This window comes from Ictalurus punctatus, chromosome 9 (assembly GCF_001660625.3).
Source record: "Ictalurus punctatus breed USDA103 chromosome 9, Coco_2.0, whole genome shotgun sequence".
Lineage (NCBI taxonomy): Eukaryota > Metazoa > Chordata > Actinopteri > Siluriformes > Ictaluridae > Ictalurus > Ictalurus punctatus.
In genome coordinates, this window is record NC_030424.2 from 24908140 (window position 1) to 24934012 (window position 25873).

Consider the following 25873-nt stretch of genomic DNA (forward strand, 5'->3'; position numbering starts at 1 on the left):
ACAAGAGACTTAATTGCCTCATCTCAGTCTATCAGGATATTGCAGCTCTTCACCTCACCGGTCTACTAATCATCAGCTCCGCCTATCCATTTAGCTCATATTTTCCCCATTATCCATTGAGTATTTAAGCCATGCTTTCTTTGTCGTTCAGTGCAGTGCCAGTTTTCTGACATTGATTGTGGATTGTGGACTGGTTTGGCTCTTAATAAATGCTAAGTGGCTTGTTTCCAAGTCTCTGAATCAGGTATGCCAGACATTCTCTCATTTATTGATACAACCTACAAAGAGAGGAGAGCTCTATCAGAATGGTACCACAACAACCACCATTTTCTCAACATCAGCAAAACAAAGGAAATGATAGTAGACTATGGGAAGTTGCAGGGTGGAGCAAACACATGCCCCCATACACAACATGTCAGTGGCGCTGCTGTGGAAAGATTCAGAAACTTGACTGATAACCACATCTGGTCCCTCCACACGGAGACTATAATGCCAGTGATTCTATTTCCAGCAGATACTCAAGGAGTTTGGTGTAGATGCTACCAATCTCAATTACTTCTACTGCTGTACCACCAGAATGGGTGCACCAATGTATGGCAAAGCAGTTGGACCTCCCACTACAGCAAGGCTCTCCAGAGAGTGAAGAGAACATCAGAACACTTCACAGGCAACAGACTCACAGCCATACAGGACATATGCTGATTTTGACTAACTCATGCTGTAATTTCCGACATATAGGAAAAACCAAAGGAACTCGTCTCCTCAACACTAAATTCCATCAAGATGGCTGCACATGGCATCATCAGTAAACAAAGTAGCACCTCTTACTTTAAATGAGTTGTGCTGTATATTTTACTATTTGCTTTTAGATATATCAACATACAGACATATTCACTAGTTAAATCTCTAACACTGATAATACAGTTTGCTGTTCTGATGAAGTAAATACACATCACAGTTAGCTAGCTAGCTTGTTGAGAACAAAAGACAAACAAGGAGGCAGCCATGTTTTTTTCCCACTTTGTAGCTCAAATGCATGGAGGTCAAAATTGACATAATTCCAAGCTCCTACTTCTGAGGTAAGTCGAATACGAGACACAATGCCTGAGAAAACCTCACAAAATTACCTCAGACACCCAGCACGTAAACTGTTCTCATATCGGAGTACCCAGTCACCGAGGAGCTGGCTAAAAACAATTTTACCTGCCGGCTATTAGGTTCCTAAATAGCCTGTAGGGCAGTTCTTCTCCATTCTCAGTGTCACTGAGTCACTACATACTTTATTGCCACTTGGTCACTCTACACTTGGGTGCTTTACACCTTATTTTGTCTGATGTATGCCATTTTCTCCATCTTCTCTCTTTCCCTACTTGTACTGTATATTGTTTATGTTTATTGTCTTTTTAGTGTACTTATTTTACTCTATTTTGATCATGTGCTTAGGTTTGTTGTGTGTGTGTGTGTGTGTGTGTGTTGTATATTTTGTTACACCTAAGCAATTTATGTGAGCCTCACCATAAGCATTTCAATGTACACATGCCTTGATATCCTGTGCAAATGATAAATACAATATACTTGACTTCACATCTGGAATGATGCTAAAAAGAAGTTGGTTATAGTTGACTAAAGAGAAAGGAATGATAACACTTTACTAGAACCTTACATCATAACACCCACAAATGTCATTGTACCATTATCACCGTTGATCATGATAGTTTATTTAAAATGCTATTGCAAACATACGTCACTAATTAACACAATAAACAAAAGCATGGATTTTATAAGTTTGTCTGTGACACACACGTGATGATGTCATAAAGCGAAATAAAATAAGTTATTTTATACAGTATAAATAATTGTATTGTTATTAAGTTTATTTTCAAGGGTGTTTATTCATTGTCACTTCATTACTTTCACTGTAAGAAATAAATTATTTCTGTCTGCATATATTTGGCTTATTTATTTTATGGAATCTAAACTGTTATTTATGATCTGCATATATACAGTTCTAACTTTTTAAACAATTATTTTTAGGCATGGCTACATTCCAACATGGCAATCAGTATGGTTATAGTTTCAGGGTAGATTTCAGGGTACATTTTATAAAGAGTTTACACAGAGAGAGAGAGAGTTTATATTTTAAAATGGCATTTCATTTGTAAACACACATCCATACACTTGCTAGCCAATTTATTAGAAACACTTGTACAACTGATCCTCCTTGCAATTAACTAGCCAATCATGAGGCAGCAGCATAGTACATAAAGTCATGTAGCTACTGATCAAAAGATTCTGTTAATGTTAATCAAATATCAAACATCAAAATTGGTCAAAATGTGATATGTGTGGCTTTGATCATGGTATGGTAGTTGGTGCAAGACAGGCTGGTGTGAGTATTTCAGAAACTGCTAATCTGCTGGGGAAGCCAAAACAAAATAAAACATCTGAATACTTTCCAAACACTATATATATGTGTGTAACAGCTCAGGTTTGAAAGATTCTCTGCCTGCCTTCTGAGATGCTGCTTTGCTGACGGAGCTTTAATGACAAACAGTATAGGACAGGTGTCCTTTCAATTCCAATAGACCAGTCTCACTCACAGAGAGAGGAGTGGGATTTACAGGCCGGCTTTAACTGTAACAGTGCCTTCCAGGCAGCTGGATCTAAAGCATCTCTGAGCCATTGTAAGAGAACTCAGCCACGTGCTACAGGCTGTCAATAAACACTCACCTACCTGAAACATAAAACCAGTATGTATAAAGCCATAACTAGAGAAAAAAAAATGTTTTACTTCTCTTTGGCAAGGATGTGATGTGTATGGCAGAAGAATCAATACAAATCCAGATCTCTGGTATTTATTCAACCTTATTATTACGTTAACACTAGCCTCGAAGTCTGATGATAAAAAAGTTAAATGATAAAAAAGTGAGTATAGAGTGGATAAGTGCTCTGTGCATTGTTTATATTAGCATGTGCATACATAATTGCGAGTAATTCCTTTAATGCAGTGGCTTGCTCTTACAATATGGAAGATTATTATGTAGCATAAAAGCATGAGGTAAAATATCTACAGTGCCCCTGCGGCTCTGATTCTTCTTTGAATGTTTGAAAGTGATACAACGGCACATAATGCTAAGGCCTGTTTGACCTTTGCAACATTATTTCTGCCCAAGCTGCCTGTAAGGCATTAAAAAACACACACATGCACCAGGGCCAAATCAATAGCTCTCCTCCTATTTGCGTAGCTTTGATAAGCCTCTCACGGTCTCTGGACATGGAAACAATTAAGTTTGCTTTATTTCAGTAGCGGAAAACACACTCAGCCTCCTGCCCACACACACACACACACACACACACACACACACGGACCTCTCTCCTGGGTTTATTGTGCAGAAAGTAGAGGGTGGACATAGGACATAGGTTGCTCCCTATGCAATGACTTTTATTAAAGTGGCCTCCCATTGCTGTCAAAGACAGAGGGTCCAATGTACGTGTGAGTAGGAGAAGTGCAAAAGGCGGGTTGGCCATGATATGCACCACAATGTGCTAGTGTGCATAAATGTGATGCTTTTGTCTAGAGATTGAACCAAGAATTTGAATAGTTGAATAACTACATATGTGGGTTATGGAAAATTTGCAAATTCATATTATTTTTTTTTTATTTTATTTTATTTTTTTTTGCCTCTCACGAAAGCAAGTTGATTTTGGCTTGATTATAAGAATGCATATCAGTGCATTCCCATAATATTTAGTGTATTGACCCAGGGGGATTAAATTTGTCATAAGTCACTGGCTGTCTTCAATTGAAGACTGGAGACTTAACTCTTCAATTATCAAGCATTAAATCTACACAAACTTACTGTTTTTACTAACTCTTGCAAGAACTCATATGCAGCTTTATGGTATTCTCAGTCCTAATCATACTAGAGTGAAGATAAGTTTTATAGAGACTTGCTCTTCTGTAAGTCTCTATAAATGTAAATGTACTGTATGTAAACACAACCACAATTCTGAAAAGGTTGGGACAGTATGGAAAATGCTAATAAAAACAAAGAGGAGTGATTTGTAAATGTACTTTGACTTATATTTAAACAAATAAACGTATACAGACAAGGTATTTGATGTTTTACCTAATCAACTGCATAGTTTTTTGAAGATAAATATTTTGAAACTGATGCATGCAACATGTTCCAGAAAAGTTGGAGCAGGGGCAATTTAGGACCAATAGCAATGTGACAAGTTGAAATAAGAAGGTGATGTGAAATTAAATCCATTTCACTTTTCCATTTAGTTTTGAGGCTGCACAACTACAAAATGTGGAACTGTTCAAGAGGGTGAAAACTTATGCAAGGCACAGTATGTACAGGTATAAATCCATATTCAAATCTTAAATTAGTGAATTCAGATCTACTAATTTAAGTATTTGTGAATCTATAGTATAAAAAGAATACTTTTTATTAACTTTTTATTAAGTTTACAACTAAGATTGTGTTGTAAACGTGAAACTAAATATAACAAAGTTAAAATATGTACAGACTAATAGGTTTATTATGTGTTCATATGTAATATTCAGGTTTCAGTATGATATATTGTATCATGCAATGACGTTGTCTTCATAAGTCAGGTTTCCACTGTACGATTTTGTCTGAGACAAAAAGTTGAGATCATAGTAAGATGATTAGAAATCATAACGTGACATGAATTAGTGCCATTGCACTTTCCTTACCAAAGACAGCCAAGGACAATTTCAGAGTCTGACGGCTGCTACAATGCTTGTTTAAAAGTCTTCAATAGGACAATAGGATAGGATGAAAAACCTATGGGACATCTACAAATATGGTAGTCACAAAGGCAGGGGGCTCACACACTTTTCCCATTGCCCTGCTCACCAGAAGCTAAACATAGCCACGATACTCTACACACAGAAACCCAACAGGGTCCTGACTAATAACAGACTTGTGGCAATAAAAATGATAAAATTTATTTGTTTATACTGATTGAAAATATCCAGTATGTCGATTTCCATATTGCTGGCTTGAATGGAACGTCAGTGTACTGTGGTTAAATAGCAAAATGTTACCAACCAGCATTCCTCACCCCTCATACAATGAGTTGCAATGATAATGGACAGAGAATTTGTCCATTTTACCCCAAATTCATTTTGAAGAATAGTTATTGCATGTTGTCTTCTATTTCCCAGATACAAATGGCACTAAAATCCTCTTATTTGCCTTTTTAAAATGTGTTTTTTTTTCTTGGCATAAGCTTGTTTTTATATACTGAAGGCTTGTATCTAGCTATACAACCCCATTTTCCTGCACAAGCCTGGATTACAGGATGCTGTGTCATAAGCACGTAGAACGTAGTCATTTTCTTTAACTGCAAGTCTGTCGTTAAGTAAGTAAGTCAATTTTATTTATAAAGCAAATTTAACACAGCAAAGCTGATCAAAGTGCTGAACAGAATAAATAAATTTAAAATAGAACACAGAATAAAACCAAATAAAGACAGACAATAGACAATAGTAAAAAATTTACTATAGAGGATTTTCATCATGTAATCTGATATGCAGAACATGTATTGCTATCAAATTTAGCAGATTTTACTGGGATCAAATAAAAATCTTCTAAGGCCACTGAAATCACAGTATAAAACAAGCTTTAGAGGGTAATGAGGCAAATGTTAAATTTCTGATATTAAATTGGTTCTGTTACTGTGCCAAACTGTTTACTTAAGTAACTGAATAATCAAGTATGTGTCCTTTCATGTGTACACGACTGTAAAATTACTCAAAAATATGGTTTAGCATATTCTCCCCATATAGTTTGTATGTTCTCCCAGTGCTTTGGGGGCGGCGGGGGGGGGGGACCCCAGGGACTCCAGACATGCATTTTAGTCTGATTGGCATTTCCAAATTGTCTGTAGTGTGTAAATGTGTGTGCGATTGTGCCCTGCAATGGGTTGGCACCCCATCCAGGGTGTCCCCCACCTTGTGCCTCAAGTTCCCTGGGATAGGCTCAAGGCTCCCCGTGACCCTTTGTAGGATAAGTGATATGAAAAATGGATGGATGAATTTATGTGTAATTTGAGGTTTACAACCTTTGTGCCAGGCGGTGGAAAGAGAAACATATTTTGTGGATGAAATTTATTTTTTTTCCATGTATGTATTCTTATTATCAGGTATGCCCTGAAAGAAGAGGAATGGGGTAATAAGTGTTTCATGTTGTAGTGTCACCTTTCAGTTCACATCTGTAATCCATAGTGAAAATACGCTGTAAAAATTGCAGGCCTGAAGTAATAGTTCCTTTCCCACGGTATCCACCTTGCATAAAAAAAAAACTATTTTACTGTTGTTAGTCAAAAGTCCTAATGACAGAGCGTTTAAATAAGCCTGCAAAAATCAAAGCCGAGCTTGAAGCCTCTCACAAATAGACATGTTTTGATGGCTCAAAGTTGTTCGGTTGACTTTTGTGGTCAATAAAGACAATCTCTTATAGCTGCTTTCAGACTGGATGTATGATTCAATCAATAAACTATGGAAATCAAATTAGACTCGCACACCTTGTCCATAATTCAGTGTAACCTTTTCAGAGGGCCTGTGTATGTGACAGCAAAGTCAAATAAATAGCTCGCAACCTGTCGAGAAAATTTGCTAACACTACTCTGCACTTCTCATTATCCCTGAGATGTTTATTGGAGCTGCTCTGACTGTAGTTCCGACTGTAAGGTTTATATGAATGCATTCATTCTAATGCATTATCATTTCTTTTGTAAAAACATACATGGTGGATGCTCCACATAAATTGACTTTTTTTTTAAACATAGAATTGTTTATTTGATTATTTGGCATTTTTAGAAGGAGTCTCCAGTATCAGCACTTTGTAACAATCAGCAGTAAAGCTGTTCCTTTAAGTTTTTTGACATCAGTAGTTAGTGATTTGCGCCTTCTCAGTAGCATGACAAACTGCATTTTCCCCTATTAACTTCAGTAGAGAGAAAAAATTGTAAAAAATAAAATAAAATAAAAATGGATAATATGTGTAACCTCATTCTTTAATAAATAAAATATAGTAATTGTTTGCAAATTGCTGTCATGTAAGAGAAATAAAAACTTGTGTTGTTTTAGGAAAATAATTGTTTTTGGTGAGACAAGTAAACCTGCTTCATGTCAGATTAAGTAATTAATTTAATTAATAAGTAGAAAATATTTTAAGCATGTGTCATCTAAACACATGCTTCAGTAGAATATATTAGATATAAGGAACATCTGATATTTTGTAAATAAATAAATAAATAAATAAATAAATAAAAATAAAACCGGTTAAAATGATAAATATTACAAATTTACTTACATTTAAATAGAGACATAGAAATGGTGCAGAATCTTGAATATTAAATATTCAAGATATTGAACATTTACTTTCTCTGTTTTTTCAGATTTCTAAAACCCTTTTTTCCCATTTTAAATAATAATAATAATAATAATAATAATAATAATAATAATAATAATAATAATAAAAATCCTTTCAACCTCACTATATATAACAAAGTAAATGACATTTTGTTTAATGTTGTTCATGGTGTATTAAACCTGAAGTTCCTGCTTTTCTATGTTAACTAATATGTTAAATAATGTCAGGTAAGTGAACTTTAATCTAATGCTACCCACTTATTTATTTATTTATTTATTTATTTATTTATTTAACCCATTTTTTGACTCTACATTCAGTGTTGCAGTATGTTTTTATAAGTTATTTTATAAGCTATTTTCCTGAACCATCCTGGACCTGCAAGACTTATTCAGATCCCCTTTGGTAATGGCTCAGGAATGTCTTCAACAAAAACAAGAACTGACAGAAAATATATACACAGTGATATCTACAGTTTTAGTGAATTTTGCAAACAGCTTCATATCTCCACAAACAAAAGGATCAACAAAAAGGTCATGAAATGTGAAAAAGCCCATTCCAGACTGCATGAGGAACATGACAAAAGAATCTTATTTCTCCTTGTGTGACATTTTGCTTGCACATGTGAATTTTCTTTGATATTCGGTCACGTTCACAAGGAGATGTTGGCATTGGTATGCTTTTCTGGTTTGTTTTAGTTGTTCCTTGTTTTTTTTTTTTGTTTTTTTGGCTTTCTTCCTTTTGCTCCTCCCTCTCTTTTTCTTTGCTGCATGACTGGTAATCATCATTCATTTATCTACAGTAACCACTTTATCTTCATTAGGGTCGCAGTGAATCTGGAGTCTATCCCAGGAACACTGGATGCACTGGTTAGGAAGCACCATGCATACACATTCACACACTTATTCACATCTGGGGCAATTTTGAGTTACTAATCCACGTACCAGCCGGTTTTTAAGATTTCGCTACATCAGATTTATGTCAAAAGTTTAACCCAACAGAACTTGTTTAACTTATTATTAACTTATTATAGCTTAGTTGTAGAACCCTTGTGTGGGTAGGAAAGAGGACATGTGGAAAAAGGTAACTTTTTTGAAAAAAGGTTTGTGCTACTTTTATTTTTCATTTTTCTGCGAGCACTTTTCAGCGTTTTCTTACTCGAGGACACATACAAACAAACACACAGAATTCAGCTCAGCACTCTCTCACTCTCTCTCTCTCTCTCTCTCTCTCTCTCTCTCTCTCCAGGTCATGGCATTCCCTGAGCAAACAAGCAACAAATAAGTAAATTCACCATGAACATACACACATGAGAATCATCACGTGTTACTTGCCGGTTCAAACTGCCTCCTCTCCTTCAGCAGCTGCCGCTTGACCACACCCACACCACATTAGTTAACAAGTTTATTTAACAAGACATTTGTCTGCCAGGGCAATTAATGGAAAGATCCTTCTGAATGTTTCATAGAGCTGACTGTTTTAGGAACATCATAACACCCATGCATTACTGCTCATCTATCTTGTTTGCTACACACCAATTAACGTTCTTTTTTTTTTTTTTTTTTAAGTATGTGAAAAACCCATGAGTGCACACAGTGATTAATTGATAAATCTGCAGGTCTTGGAATAATAAGACGATAGTGATCCGGCAGGTCGGGAGGCACGAAAGGTTACGGTCCCCAAACTTACACATACATAAAAGTACTTCTAGAATGTGAGCATTTTCAGTACAAAGGGAAACATTTATGGGTTGCACATTCTTATGTTATGTGGTTGCACATTCAGCTTATGTGCTGTCACCTCAGTTAGCTTCAACACACATTTGCCCAAAGCACTTCAAAAACAAAGCTATGTTTCATACAGTAGGCCTACTTACAATAAAACTCACAATAAATATGGTGGGGATGAGAAGGGATACACGCTGCGTGGTACAAATGAGATTCGTTTTGGAGAAACCCCGCTCACACTCCACTCGAGATTGGTATGGTACTCACAGTAGCCAACAGCTGCCTCAGTCCTTCTGGAACTATTTGTGTATTTGAGTCCCTGTACTCACTAAAAGCCAGAATGACTGTACGTGGGCTGTTAACTCTATTTAATTCCTGGCAGTCAATCTCACTTTCAAAGCCATGTGCAGGTTGACATCGTTTAGCCTTGTAAGCTCTTCTAAAAACCTTCCACAGTCAGGCTAGCGTTATCACTGCTAGTTGTGGGAAAGTTCGCCAAACTGCGTCATAGGTGACCTGCTGCTGCTCGCTCTCTTGGACGCTTGCCTTTTTGGTATTTTGCTCCATTTTCTCAATGTCATTTGTTGTGTTCTTAAAAAATTCTGATAACTGCTTTCTTTTCACCATGACACTCTACAATGTATGCTACGTGACTGTAGGCTTCGCTTTGTGAAAACAAATTCAGGTGAACTTTGAAATTGAAATGATTATGTTATGTGAAAGGGGCTATTGATTGGTTATTAGAAATATTTGAGCACCGGTAATATAAGATGAGCATTTTTATTGCAGCTTTTTGCTGTTTTACTTTTGGTGAATTTAAAACAAACAGTTTGTTTTGATAATATTGCTGCGTGAGACTTTAAGCATCCAGCTGCAGAGGTGGCGGATCCACATGAAAAGGTTCTGGAATGCAGGTGTGCTATATTTTGGAGCTCTGAGTGAACATCAAAAAACCCAAACACTGGTCAAATAAAAAATGAGGATCTCCACCCTCATCCAAGTAAACCATGCTTAAGTTTATTGCTTTTCAGCTGTTCAGTTTATTGTATTTAAATGGACTGTGGTAGACAAAAATGCCAATGCTTCCATAAGAACATGTAGAAATGTTAGACAAATTAGTGTATTTTACTTATATCACGGTTAACATTCAGTGCATATCCCGGAAATGCTGGGCACAAGGCAGCAATACATGCCAGTCCATTGTTTAACAATAACAATTTAATAACAGAACTTACTGGCATGTGATTTGGAGGTGGGAGGAACCCGGAGAACATGAGAAACGCTTCATAAGAGAACATGAGAAACGCTGCTTAGACAGTAACCAGGCCTCAGGATCAATTAAGAGACCTAATTTGACAAATTTGATAAAAAGCCTGTTTGGACAAGTTAATAAAATATGTTTTTAGATCTTTATTCAGAATTAAAGGGGTGATGTATCACAACAGGGCGTTTTATATTATTTGAATTTTACTGCTGGTCTTCATTTATTACATCATTAAAATGAATGAAATCTTCAGAGATTTCAAAACCAAAATAACCTATAATCCCTAGTGCAAACTTTATGAAAGAAAAGTAAATAAAAATGAATTTATCAGATTACAATTAACCTACACTACTTCCCAGAAAGATCAGAATCTTTAGCTTCATACTTGATTAAACTTGTTCTAATAGAAACCATGGATCTCGCCTCTCAATCTATCACTAGAATGATTTTCAGAAAATCGGAAAATCGTTTTTTTGAAGGTCACATTATTTTTCTGGGTATAACAACTGTGCTTATCTGCAGGTCACACCCACAGCCAGCTTTTAAAGTGTCTTAAATCCCATGTCATTTTAAAATGTCAATGAGAAAAATAAGTTTGCCCATCTAAATTTTGAGATCTTACTGTATGACCGAATCTCTTACATGGTGAACCTTAGATATGTTGTTATATATATATATATATATATATATATATATATATATATATATATATATATATATATATATATATATTAGATATGCGCTGATACTAAATTTCAGTCAATACCGATAACCGATTATTCAGAGTGATATCGGCCGATACCGATAGTTCTGCCTTTTATGTCTTTTTTTTAAATGAATAATAATTAATTTCACAATTCTGTTAGAAATGCAAATAAAAACTTTATTCTCTCCATTTCAACAAGTTGTTTCCCAGTAACTGGTCTCATAAACAGAAAACACATTACTCTAATTAACATTAACACATGAACTAAATTCTGAAGATTAAAGTAAGATTCCTTAACTTATTGAATGTTATTGATTCATATTAACATTGAAATCTAAAAAACCTCCTGTTAGTCTCACATTCACTCACCACAAACAAAAGCATTTCTACTTCACTTCTTACTTCACTGATATCAAACTGGTGTCACGATTCCCCCTTGAAGCAGCGTGCTCTAAGCGCGAATGTGCGAGCACCTGCTTTTCCGTTGTTGACTGTAATGACATCTGGACACGTGTTTTGTTTATGTTTCTGTCTCCTCCCTGTCTGTCATTGGCTGGGATTTCACGTGGGTCTGAATTGCTCTCAGCTGCTAGCGGTTTAGACACTGATCATGTCCGCATTTATACCGCGCACCTCCCAGCACACAATGCGGAAGATTAAATGTTTTGAGCTAGTTTAACGCGTATCATAGTCATGGTCCATGTTTAGAGTTAGTTCGCGCTGGATTATCCGCTTTCAGCCCCTCGTCATAGTTCGTTTCTTGTTTTGTTTATTGACCTAGATTCCTGCCTTGCCCCGTGTATGCCTGTTTGCCAATTGCCTGACCTCTTGCATGTTTGTGGATTACGTTTTGGATCACGTTTTGGATTTGTCTGCCTATCTCTCTTTCTAATAAACAACTGTTCATCCTGCACTTGCATCCGTCCTATCTCTGCTCCATCACGATTCGTGACAACTGGTAATATATAATATCAACTTTTTTTGATGATATAAACTCATATTAACATTAACTGCATATGAAACATACTACTATACAAATGTATTTTTCTGTGCTGCTATACACTACTTTTTTTTGTCACTCATCTTCATATTTAAATCTTTCAACGGTGTACTGGCCCTTTAATTGAGCACGAGTAGTGCTGGGGGTTTGGGGGAGTGGGTTAAGCAACCACTTCACTGCTGCTCACTTCCGGTGTAAACTTTTGTCAGTGCAGAGATTACAGACGTTACAAACTGCAGTTTTGTCATCATTCCACACAAGACATCATCTTTACACACCACGAAATCGATGTTTTCCCGTCCTCTATTGATTGACAGGATATAATTGTCCCTAATCATCCGATATTTTTAAACTATCGGCTGATGGCAGGAAAAATAGCCTTTATCGGCCAATACATCGGTGCATCTCTTTTATTTTATATATATATATATATATATATATATATGTGTATATATATATATATATATATATATATATATATATATATATATATATATATATATATATATATATATATATATATATATATATATATATGTGCACAGATAGGCATTGTAGATCAATCAGCATTTTAAGCATGTGCTTTGTTTTCTGATTTCTGTAACTACTGTAATGATGTACTTACATTGTGACTTTATGGGCACTAATGACTGATGTACCTGAAACTTTCCATGCTCTAATCCACATCCAGGTATTCAACTTTGTTTGCACAATTATCGTTCATGCAGTATTTTCTATCTTCTTTATTTTCGGTCAATAAGTTCACTGCTTCTTACTAAAATCCTAAGTGTACCCATGGTTTATTTTTTTTCTTTCCTTCTTTGCCTATTTTTCTCAAAGCATCCATGCTTCTTAAGAAGGCTGATAATTAGATCAGGATTCATCTTTCTATATCACTTTCTTCTGCATAAGAATTTGAAGATACTAGGAGATTTATAATCATTTTCTAAAACAAAAGTAGTCGCAGAATTATAGAATGGCATCAAAGCTATAATTCCCATCAGTGCTCTGTTTCAAAGTGCTTTATTGCAGCTTGATATTTGTCAGAGTTCTACTGGTGTAATATATTTTGTTCAGTACACCAAAGTGGATATTCAGTATATTTTATGCAGTTGTGACTTCTGTTAGGTACAAATTGTCTTTCTGCTTTCACTTTAACCCCGACTTACATTCTTCACTCTTATAATCAGTGACAGCTGGTCATGATGTTAGATGGGATGGCTAAAATGTAATATCTATCAATAGCTCAACAACAAAACTATTAGTGCTGAGCAATGCATTGTATCACTATATTATTATATCACATTATATCAAGGTCTCATCAATGATATAATAAGAATGATGTGGGGTAAACTATTATACACACATACACTTAAAGGCAGATCATCAGCCTCATTTGTGATTTTTTTTTTTTTTACATTTTTATTTATAAGTGTTTAAAATAATGCTCTACTGGCTTCATGCCATAATTCCTCTGATTACCAATGACGTTGGTAATAAAAGTTGGAAAAGTTGAGTTTGATCAAACCAAAAAATACCAAACTTTCGTTCTGTTTTTTTAGAGGAGAAATTTATATTTCAATGTTTTTGCGTTCACTCGCAAAACTTTTCTGTTCCCCTGAGAAACTTTGCATTCTATTGCAATTTGGCTGCTTTCTCTCACAAAACCTTTGAGTCCTCCTTCTTCACATCTTGATTGCTTCATTTCAAATCCATTGTGGTGATGTACAGAGGCAAAATGACAAAAGTGGTCACTGTCCAAATACTTATGGACCTGGCTGTAAAGACTTGAAATTTGAAAACCAGTTGCTCTCCTATGCTGTTGGAGGCATTTTGCTGACATAGTTTGGGTCCACTTGTCCCCTTAGAGGGAAAGGTCACTTCAAATCAATACAAAATGGCTCACTGTTTTTGAATATAAAAATGTTGTAAATCATACGTTATTGACACACAATCATAAGAGCTCAACTCAATTGAACACCTATAGGAGAATCTGGAGCAACATGTTAGACAGTACCATCATCAAAACACCAACTGAGGGAATATATTTTATAAGAACAGTGTTTCATCCCTGTAGTGCAGTTCCAGAGACTTCAATGATAAGAATTTGTTGCCAAGTTGTTTTGGCAGCTTGTGGTGGCCAAACACTTAACCAATATAGTTTTGTGGTTGATTGTTGTTGTTTTTTCATATTAATTTGCACATAGATTATCCTTATCCCTTAGAAATTATAGCATATTATCTGTTCATTCGGCTTAGAGCATTTATTATACAACAGTTAGTTCTGGTCCATTAATTTGATTGGTCTAGCAACGTTCTAAGGGTGCTTATATTTATTATAACCACACTGGGATTTTTAATTGTTTACATCAGTCTATTTATCTGTATTAGCCACATAAAATTCCAATTCCTAGTTCAAAACCGTTACTACAGTAGAATTAGTGACATCATCAGCAAACATGGCAAACAATACTTTTCAAGAATATAACTTTTAACTTAAAATATGAAATCAAGATGAAAACAGAGAAGGGACACTAATTTTACCTGAAGCTACTTTAACACAAATGTACAAATCAGTGTGAGCTAGCTAGCCAATGTGCCATACAGCAAGTGTGGCGGCTTCGGGATCTATTTCCATTAGCGGAGCAAAAATAAACAGAACATTTGAGCATATTGAGTCTAACATGTCAGCTACTCAATTATTAATTGTTTATAGAACTGTTGTATAAAAGCAATATTGCACTCGCAATTGTGCAGTTATACTGAATATCAGCATGGCTGTGATTAGCTACAGCTCTCGGTCTGCAGGCTCAGCTGTGCCGATATTCAATATAGCTATACTCTTGCTTGTGTAATATTGTTTAAATAACTACTAGGAATTATTCCTTAACTACAATGAATGAGATAATGTCTGTGTGCTGATTGGCCCCCTCCTCCTTCCGTAACCATCCGCAGCCGCAGCATGATTGTCTTCTTCTTCATCATCTATGTCTGTACATGTCTATCAGAGCAAGTATTTATACTTGCTCAGCAGCAGCAGCAGCAGTAGTGTAGCAGATCTAGTCCGCCAGACCAAACCTATTCACACTCCATTCCCATCTATAAAAGCTCACAATTTCACTCCAGGAGTGAAATTGTCATGGCTGAAATAACATAATGTAGGTATTAAAGGTGAAGAAAATGGGTATGGACCTGAGAGCTCCTCTGACTTAAAGAAAGATATTCATCAAATTAATGAACGTTCGACTCATTCCTTAAAATCTGCTTCAAATTTTCTTCCATATAGTAGCAACTACTAGCCTACAAAAGCCTAACTTAACCATCACCCAGCACAAGGGTCTGTTGGGGAAAAAAATAAATAAACCTCACACATTCTCAGCATGAGCTTACGGCAGTCTTACATTGTAAGATTCCAATTCAGCCACATCACCTGCTCTTTCACAGAGTTAATCCCACACATAATACTGATTTTAGCCATTGATTTTCTTCCTTAAATCAAGCTTTACTGACCTGAATAAAATATTGGCATGTGTTATCTGCCTATGTCTGACTAAACAGCGGTTTTGGCAAAACAGTTAATTGAGTATGTAAGTCTGGTATTTTAAAAAATCAGTCACCAGCCCTTCAATCTCTACTTTTCTACTCACTTCATATCCAAACATCATTACATTTCTCCATAATCATACTCTTGCAAAGTCATAATGTGATGTTTAAGCATTAGATAGCTTCATGGAATCAATCTACATTCCTAACAAATATAAACTTAAACTTTAACTGAGGTGACAGCAAGAATAATAGATTATAGCGATAGTATCCATCACTGTAATCTAGCTTTTGCTACATACAGTACACTCTTTTTATCAAGGCCGTTATCGAGATATTAGGACGTCTAAGCTAATTCCTAATTAATGTTAAATAAAAGCATGATAATAACAATGATGATAAACTAATTGAATGCTAATAGAAAGCTAACATTTAAGAGATTATGAATAAAGTTGTTTAATTTCATGTCGTCATATTGCTTCGTATTACATGGCCAGTCAAATGTGTAAATGATGGTAGAAGGTACACTCATGGCATCTGATATTTTATTTTATTCCATGGACATTCAAAAAAATGTAGGAAAAATTGTCAAACTTGGACAGAGTGAAACCAATTTTATTGATATATATTTATCTGATGCTAATAGTGTGTCTTTTTCAGTGTGTTAAAGTTTGCATTCATATTAACACTGTTTTGAACGTGATTAAATTCAGTGAAGAATTTGAATACTGGGATCCAAGGCTTGGTGCATACCTACAGTCCTAACTATACATGCACTATGAACCTTTCTGGGAAGAATCTGGGTATAAAAAAAAGAAGAAAAAAAGAATAGTGTGCCTTCTATTCGTATCTGTATTTTCGCATTTATATGTGTTGACCTACATCCCTAATACTGTTACAGTCAAACACAATCCATCAACTTTACCCATGGCATTTTTGTAGTTATTGTAATTCATCACATAGTTGAAGATAAGCTCATTGGAATCGCACCTGAATCATCAGTCTCTTAGTTCTTTGCTTACAGCAAATTCATCATTTGCTGCAATATGTTCAGCTGGGTGCTGTTCTTATCATTATCATATCATTAACTAACTCTCTTAATGACAGCCATTTCTTCAAGAAAAATAAGTTGTTCTTGTCTCTGTGGCATTTCTGTTTATCAATTACAAACTACTGGACAATACATCCCTTATGGTTAAAAGAAATTACCTGTGGCAAAAAAAAAAAATGCATATTTTTATGGTGCATTCTCAGACTATGGTGCAAAAAAAAATCAGGAAGATGTTTAAGAAATTTGGTAACAAATGCAGACATGTTTTTGCCGTAATTGTGAAGGTAGCAGACGTACTTGTGAGACCCTACTACCTCCTGCTTCTCTTCTCCTCTGATTTCATTAGATTCAGTATGACCTTAATGAAGAAAGCATCTGGTGGCTGAAGAACACAAAGCTCACTGAATATGATGATAATTTCTTAGTAAGGTCCTTCTGCGTCTCGTAAACAGAGTGAGAGCAGTTAATATATTTACACTTATACCGTACATCTGGACAAAAATGTATGAGTTAATAAAAGAGACTCTACTACGTGTATTTTGAGCAGATGGTAGGGAAAAAAAGCTGCGTTATTGGAATTCTTATTGCATTAGCGCCTCATACATGGACACAATATTGCAATGTACAATCTTATACATTAAGAATACAAACCAATATAGAATGAGTAATAAAGTGCTCATATGCAAAGAAATAGTTTACTGTTTAGCAGCAGGGAAAAGAAAAAGAAAGAATAAAGCCTTTATTTGTCACACATACATTACATTACAGTGGAAATACTTTTCTTTGTATATCCCAGCTTGTTAGAAATTTGTAGTCAAAGCGCAGAGGCAACCATGATGCGGCGCCACTGGAGCAGAGAGGATTAAGTTTGTTTAGTCTGTTAATCTGAGCATTAAGTAACAAATAAAACTTGATGAGGGCAATGACAAGGTGGTGTAATGTGGCCCAAAGTCAACTTGAAATTCCATATTTTTCAAATACAGCATGTCATGAAGTGTTGTGTTCCTCTTATATCATATCAATTTGGAAAAAATATATATATACAATTAAGTAATTCCATCCATCTATCCATGTTCCATACTGCTTACCCTACACAGGGCCGTGGAGGAGCCTGGAGACTATCCCAGGGAACCTGGAAACAAGGTGGGGGACACCCTGGACAGTCAACCTACAACACATGTCTTTGGACTGGGGGAAGAAACCAGAGTACCGAAAGAAAACCCTTGAAGCTTGGGGAGAACATACACACAGGTTAGAGGTAGGAATCGAACCCCCAACCCCAGACATGCGAGGCAAATGGGCTAACCACTAAGCCACTGCGTCCCCCAATTAAGTATTTAACTAATTATTTATTAAAGAATTATCGAAATGTCATACTTATGTTTATATCCATTTACAGCTAACAATAATGTTCCTGAACCTCCACAAGACAAGTTAGCTCATGATGTCACTTACAGCACAACGGCTCTTTCCCTCAGTGGTCTCTCTTTTGAAGTTATTATGACAAAAATGCAGCTTGTCATGTTACAGAGAAACAATAGAAACAAACCTTCCATCTTTAAGACTTTCCCTTGTCAGTAAATTTAAAGTTACAGCCTTACCTAGACTGTTGCAAACTGCTGACACTGGAGACTCCTTCCAAAAATGTTAAATAAACATCTGCCTACAGAAAACTTCACCATACCAACAGTTACACATGTTTTTATGTGTATAAATCTGTTGATGTGGAGCATCTGCCATGCAATTCTCTATCTAAGTTGTTACTATAGTAACAAAAGAATGCATCAATATAAACCTGGGATTTGCCTCTACTATCAGCGCTCCTGTTAAAGAAAATTAATCAACACCATCTGACCAATCAGGATCTAGAATTTAACAGTGCTGTAAAACAATATTGTGATATACAGTAGCTCTCAGAGAGCAGCCAGGAGACCAATTTGTGGTTACAAAGGTTGGAATCTTGAATAATAGACTTAATAGATGAATTGCATGAAGAAAATCAAGCACTCTAGTCGGTTTGATATTTTAAGGCCCCAAATGCAAATGGAAGTCAAATATATTCATAATTCATTGCAAACAGTAGTGACTTTTTATTTTTACCTTTAAGCTTCTTTGATAAAAGGTCATTGCAATCGTTCACTAGACCCAGGGGATATTTAATTATTTGGATTGTCATTTTGAAACTGTTATCTGAAATAACACTGTTATCAGAGGTACTCGAGTGGTTTTCAAACTGCGATTCAACCCCCAGAAGCTGTCAGCCATTCAGTATGAGGAGAACTTAAATGTCTTTCTTTAATTATTTCTTAAATGATTCTCAATCTCAATTCTTCCCTTTTGAGGTATATAGCAAAATAACATTTAAAGGTTACAGTGCCCTCGACTAATATTTGCACCCTTGGTAAATATGAGCAAAGAAGGCTGTGAAAAATTGTCTTTATTGTTTAACCTTTCGATCTTTTGTTAAAAAAATTCACAAAAATACTCTGCTCTCATGGATATCAAACAATTGCAAACAAAAACCAGGTTTATAAAAATAAATCTTTGTTAAATATAGGTGTGCAACAATTACTGGCACCCTTTTAATCAATACTTTGTGCTACCTCCCTTTGCCAAGATAACAGCTCTGAGTCTTCTCCTATAATGCCTGATGAGGTTGGAGAATACATGGCAAGGGATCTGAGACCATTCCTCCATACAGAATCTCTCCAGATCCTTCAAAAGTTTCACGCTGGTGGACTCTCTTCTTCAGTTCACCCCACAGGTTTTCTATGGGTTTCAGGTCAGGGGACTGGGATGGACATGTCAGGACCTTGATTTTGTGGTCAGTAAACCATTTTTGTGTTGAATATATATATATATATTTTTTGCAGCACATCACAGCTATATTCCTTGGTCTTACCCATTGTTATGAATGACTAAGGGAATTTGGCCTATGTGTTACCTCATATTTATACCCCTGTGAAACAGGAAGTCTTGGTTGAACAATTTCCTGTTCCTAGTCACCCAGGTGTACTAAAAGCAAATATAAAATATCAGTGGGAATATACTTCAAATATATTTGCCTCATATGAATTCATAGGTGTGCCAATAATTGGTGCACACCTATATTTAACAAAGATATTTGTTTTGGATAAATCTGTGTTTTGTTTGCAATTGTTCGATATCAATGAGGGCAAAGTATTCTTGTGATCAAAAGGTTAAACAATAAAGACAATTTTTCACAGCCTTCTTGGTTAATTACATGTTCTGTTTCTTTTATAAATTATTTCTTAAAGAGGCCCTAAGTATGATAAACATGACTAAAACTGCAAATATTATGACCAAGAACTATAAGAACTTTATTTTAATCTAACTGAATACTTAAGTCTAAATTTGTGTTTACTGTAGCAGGAAAAAAACCTAGAGAATGTCAAAAAATTTTGTCTTAGTTTTTGTCTTAGTAACCTCTAATAAAATGCAAACCATGCACTGTGCTAATATCTTTATTTAAGAAGAATAACAGAGTATCAGCCCCACCATTGAAATAATTAAAATATTAAATAAAAGACCTTCTAGTTTTGTTGCCCTGCTAGAGTACACTGACAAAGCTTGTCATGCAACACTGAAATGCTATGAAAGAATCATGCTTTAAATGGATGAAATGGTTTGTTATAATCCCATTCTCTGTTAGATTCCAGTGTCTCTCCAGCCGTGAACAGAACTTGGCTGGAGGCTAATTAACCCTGCACACACTGTGGCGCTATGTGTCAGATCCCGTCACTAATGAATCTTCACATAAGCACTTAAAATATGTAAACTACATTCAGCCATTGTGAGCTATTCAGTAATGTGCAGTTCACAAATAAAAGGGTCAACTGGAATATGGCTCACGAAACAAACGTATTTGGCTTGACAAGGAGCACTACATAAATAAAGGAGCAAGGATATGAAAAATAGGCAGTCTTAATACACCTTAGGTATTTAGATTTTTTTTGGAAATGGTAAAGGCTAGAAAGTAGGGCTAGGAATTAAACTGTACTGATGCAATTGTGCAATCTATTTGCAATCTACTTGTTATCGATTTGCACTGACTCTCCTGTTTTTGCAGCAATCAGAGCAAATGAAAGTAGCCTATGTTGGACGCCAGACAGGTCTTAGCTGATTGACTACATCAGGCTTGTGAAAAATTAAGCAATTATTAATTAATTCACTCATTTTTAGTAACTGCTTTATCCTGCTCAAGGTTACAGAGGATCCAAAGCCTCCACATCTCAGGAATACTGGGAGTGAACCTCGGGAATAATGCATTGCACCTTTTGTTTGAACCCACTCATTTTTTCAAGTGATCAGGTGTGCCCTGTTAAATCAGAATGTCTACTCTTGGTTTGAGCCCTAGGTTTCACCTGTGAAGACTGCATTTGTTGTTAAAAAGGATAAACAAACATGAAGACTAGAGAGCTGTCTATGGGAGAAAAGCAACTCATTTTGAAGCTGAGAAAAGAAGGAAAATCTATCAGAGCCATTACATAAGCATTGGGCAATCAGCAATGCAACAATTTGGAATGTCTTGGAAAAAAATAGTGGTGTACTAACAACTTGACATGGAGAATGGGTCAGACAAGGAAATCTACAGCAGTTGATGACAGAAACATTGTGAAAGCTATGAAGAGAAATGGAGAGGATAGTATGGCCAGGAGACAGGACACAGGGAGAACATGTGAAACTCTACATAAACAATTTAGGCTCAGGATTGAATCAGAGCCCATGGAGACATTTCATTTTATAGTGTTTGATTTCATTTAATTTAATTTCATCTTATTTTACCCTCAAACCAGTGTCTCATTTGAAACATTTTGTTGCACACAACATACACTTCTCTCCTTTTAGGATGTTACTAGGGACTGACAAATAAAAATTCAAAGATTTGCTCTAAATCAACTACTATGTGTATGAGGAGTTTTGACCTCATTATCACTCCCACATGAGAAACAGTGCTTCTGCAACAAATTGCATTTCTAGTCAGGCCATCAGCGCAAAAGGAATTTGCATTATCTGTGTTCATACCATAAATGACTGTCTAGCTCGTGGAAATTTCTTTAAATGTGACGTGAAAATGTAAGTAGTGCATTTTATTTCAGTTAAACTGGCAGATAACTCATTTTCTGCAGAGTCCACATTACAGATAAGCAGCAATCATGGAGACACCTCATTATGAAGACCTACCAAACAAGCTGAGCCAAGCATAGAATTGAAAATAATTTCGATAATAGCCTATTTGTTTTGCACAATGCAGTATTATATAGCAGACAGGTCTGAGCTCATTCCAAGAGTGTAACAGCGTTCTGTCCCTGCCCGCTGCAGATTCATTTAATTAAATGTTTATTAAGCCCTTCATGAATTGAATCTGGTATGTTGTAATACCCTGTGACTAGATTTGGACAGCGTTGCTGTGTATGCTATGTTCCTGAACCTGATATAAGAACCAATAATCACATTTGAGCATTTTTTTTTTTATTTTCTTTGTCATGTAATCGATTTTAATCCTCGCTTTTTATACTGTCATTACGCAAATGGAGTCATTTGTACCATTCTGGCAATGTGTTTTTTTTTTAATTATTATAAATAGAGAGGATTTCTGAGACAGGAAAATCTTAATTTTTTTTGTCTTTTTAACTGATGAAGGAATGACTGTTTATAGCTGCTATAACGTAAGTGGTAACAGGAACGAACTTGTTTTCGCAACATTCCACAACATTAAACATAACTATAAATGTAAGCAAAAATGTGATATTATTTAATAAATAAAAGAATTGTTAATAAAGTGGGAACAGTTCCGTGTTATAAGAGAAATAAGTGTAGTGTGTTATAAGTTTTATTTGTCATATTCCAATTCAATTTCCTAACACTATACAATAGCACATTCCCTTGTGTTTTAATCCACACGTTACGATTCCTCAACTTCAGCATTAATACATGAAGTAATGGTGACAAAACAAAAAAGTTAATTTAACATTAGCTGCGTTTACATGGACAACAATAATCCACTCTTAACCTGATTAAGACCATACTTTGATTAAGAAACGACCATGTAAACAGCTATTTTTACTTACCTTAATCTAATTAAGGTCATACTCGAATTAAGCTCTAATCTAATTAAGACAGGTGGAGTACTCCTGTTTTAGTCGCATTATGGACATGTATTACAGACATGTAAACACCTTAATCACATTATGAACGTCGTGTGAGAGTTTTGACCGCATTTTGCGACAGGACACGATCACACACGACAGTTCTCAACATTTTACGGCAAACAAGAGAGTTCGGCCACGTCCCAAACTGCATACTTACCTACTATAGGCTTGTAGTGGGGAAAAATACATGTATCTCGGCTACTATATAGACGGTAAGTACGCGGTTTGAGACGCAGCCCACGGCTTCAAGCAGTTGTCTATTTGCACGTACAGCATGACAAATAATTAACTGCACTTAAAGCGTTCGTAAAAAATTTAATAAAAACACCCAAAACTGTATACGGTACCATAACGAAGACGAACTGTATGTTGATACGTGAAATTCTGGAGGGACGTCTGACGGCGTGGCGCGGTGATGTAATGACGCGGGCTGTTAATCCAATTATGTTCTAAAACATGTAAAACGGGAACATGAGAGGAGTTTTCTAAAAGCGACTCATGTAAACACCTTAATCACATTATTATCTTACTGAGAGTAAAGTCAATAATTAGATTACTGCTGTCCATGTAAACGTAGTCAAAGATGTTACTGTTTAATTGAAGCATGCTGTTAAATTTGAGCAAAAATTAAATGCTTGAAATATGAGGAACTTGCCCTTTTGGACATGCTGGTGCATGTGTTTTACAGCGTTGTTGGGTTGTTGCTTTTTTTGCATTCTCAAATTTTGGATTTTCTAATTCACATTAGAACCCACCATTCAGTCTTACAGATGAAATTTTAACAATAAATCACTGTAAATATATGAATTGCATTTCAGCCATGACAACTCTGAGTGAAATTGTGAGCTTTTATAGATAGAGATGGAGTGTAAATTTGGTTTGGTCTGGTGGACTAGATCTGCTACACTGCTACTGCTGCTGCTGAGCGAGTAGGAATGCTTGCTCTGATAGTCACGGAGAGACATAGAAAGAAGAGAAGAATGCTGCTGCTGCAAAGGTTACGGAAGGAGGTGCCCTCCCCAAAACCAAGTGGACGGACTGTACTGAAATACAGCACAGCCCTTGATGATGTAGATCTGAATGCCAGGACTTGAGCACTGCTGCTGCTCAGAGGAGGCACGATACCCAAGTGTGTACTGGCTATGCATGCCTAGGCCTGCTTTGACGACTGGCTTAACGCTACTGAACTACTCCTATGTGTTGGTATGATGACTAATGGCCTAGCTGACTATGTGTGTCTGGACTGGGAAGCCCAGAACTTATTTAACTGTGACTTAGAGACTATGTGTACCCAGCTGACTCCTTGGTTTGGACTAAATATATATGCAGATCATAGTGTGAGTGCATGCCAAAATTTTAATTTTGACATTTGTATTTCTTGGAAATTGATAGGCAGTAGAACGAATAATGGACTGGGATCGGGATCACTATGGAGCGGTAGGGATTTGCATTGCTTAGGCGAATAGGAGAGTGTGTGCTCCTAAAGACCCAGCACCACCTGCAAATGTTTCCTTTGAATAATCATGTAGAATTATTAGTTTTTAATTAAATGTCCCTTGACTCGTTTATGAGCATGAATAAGTTATTGTCTGCTATTGCCAGCGATTGTCGAATTATATCGACGTTGATCAGCAATTATTAGCATTTGTCAATATTTGTCAACAATCGTAAGCAATTATGTTGTTGGGTTTTTTTTGGCAAGTATCAGCATTTATAAATGCCAGCAATTATCAGCAGTTATCAGTGTTTTTTCAAGATTTGTCAACAATTATCGGCAGTTATCGGAAGTTATCAGCATTTATCGACATTTGCCAGCAATCATCAGCAGTTACCAACATTTTTCGGCTATCAGCATTACCAGCAATTATATGCATTTATCAGAAATTATGAGCAGTTATCAGAATTTGTCAGCAATCACTGGCAATTGTCAACAGTGACAATTGCCAATGAATAAGACCGATGTTCATTATGCAGTTTATTTAGTTCATTATATAATCAAATATCAATTACTACAAGAGTTAATGACTATGTTAGAATTGCTTAGAGAATATTAATGCTGACAATCATGGTTTTCTTACCTAATGCAGTAAATAACATTAGTGATACATATCACCTGGGCCGGATTACATCACAACAACATATGATTCACTTGTTGCATATAACATTTATTGGCTCATGATAATTGATAAAGCAGGACAGAAAAGAAAATGTGTGATGCAGGGTTCTAAATGAAAAAGATGAATGAAAGAATCACTGCAGATGAATGAAAAGGTACATTCCTGTTTCTATGAATTATAAAAGAGTTGAAAAGAGAAGAGGGGAAAAGGAGGAAAAGGAGTGCAGCACAATCTAATTCAAATCCTTGACCTACTCCAAGCAGAAAGATCTGAAATAAATAAAAGAAAATTGCCTATTTCGCGTACTGAGTGTTTCCTGATGAAAAACATTCTGGACTGGATAAGAGAGTTTTGAATTTAGATGTTTTAGGACAGAATTTCCTTTATTTGTTTTTAGCTTGGGGGATCTAATGTTGTATGTATATATTGGCACCCTTGCAAACACAACACAGGTTTATTTTTTTAAAATCTTTGTTAAATATAGGTGAGCAACAGTTATTGGCACACCTATAAATTCATATGAGAAAAATATATTTGAATTATATTCCCATTGATATTTAGATTTTTTATTATACATATATACATATACTCAGCCAAAAAAAAGAAACGTCCCTTTTTCTGAAGACTGTATTTTGTAAAATCCAAATAAGCTTTACAGATCTTTATTGGAAAGGGTTTAAACAATGTTTTTCATGTTTGTTCAATGAACCATAAACAATTATTGCACATGCACCTGTGGAACAGTCCTTAAGACACAGTTTACATGTGGTAGGCAATTTAGGTCACAGTTACAATAACTCAGGACACTAAAGATGCCTTTCTACTGACTCTGAAAAACACCAGAAGAAATGCCTAGGGTTCCTGCTCATCTGCGTGAACATGC

At 35.7% G+C, this 25873-nt stretch overlaps 1 protein-coding gene and 1 long non-coding RNA gene across 2 annotated transcripts in view; one reads left to right on the forward strand and one right to left on the reverse strand.

The window, feature by feature from the left end:
• The window catches only part of alk (ALK receptor tyrosine kinase), a 438375-nt gene that overhangs the window by 373123 nt on the left and 39379 nt on the right, over positions 1-25873 (reverse strand). The window lies entirely within an intron of this gene.
• LOC128633574 (uncharacterized) lies at positions 11664-25418 on the forward strand. Its single transcript, XR_008396993.1, has 3 exons — positions 11664-12064; positions 17798-17958; positions 20926-25418. It is a non-coding gene; the product is annotated as an uncharacterized LOC128633574 (long non-coding RNA).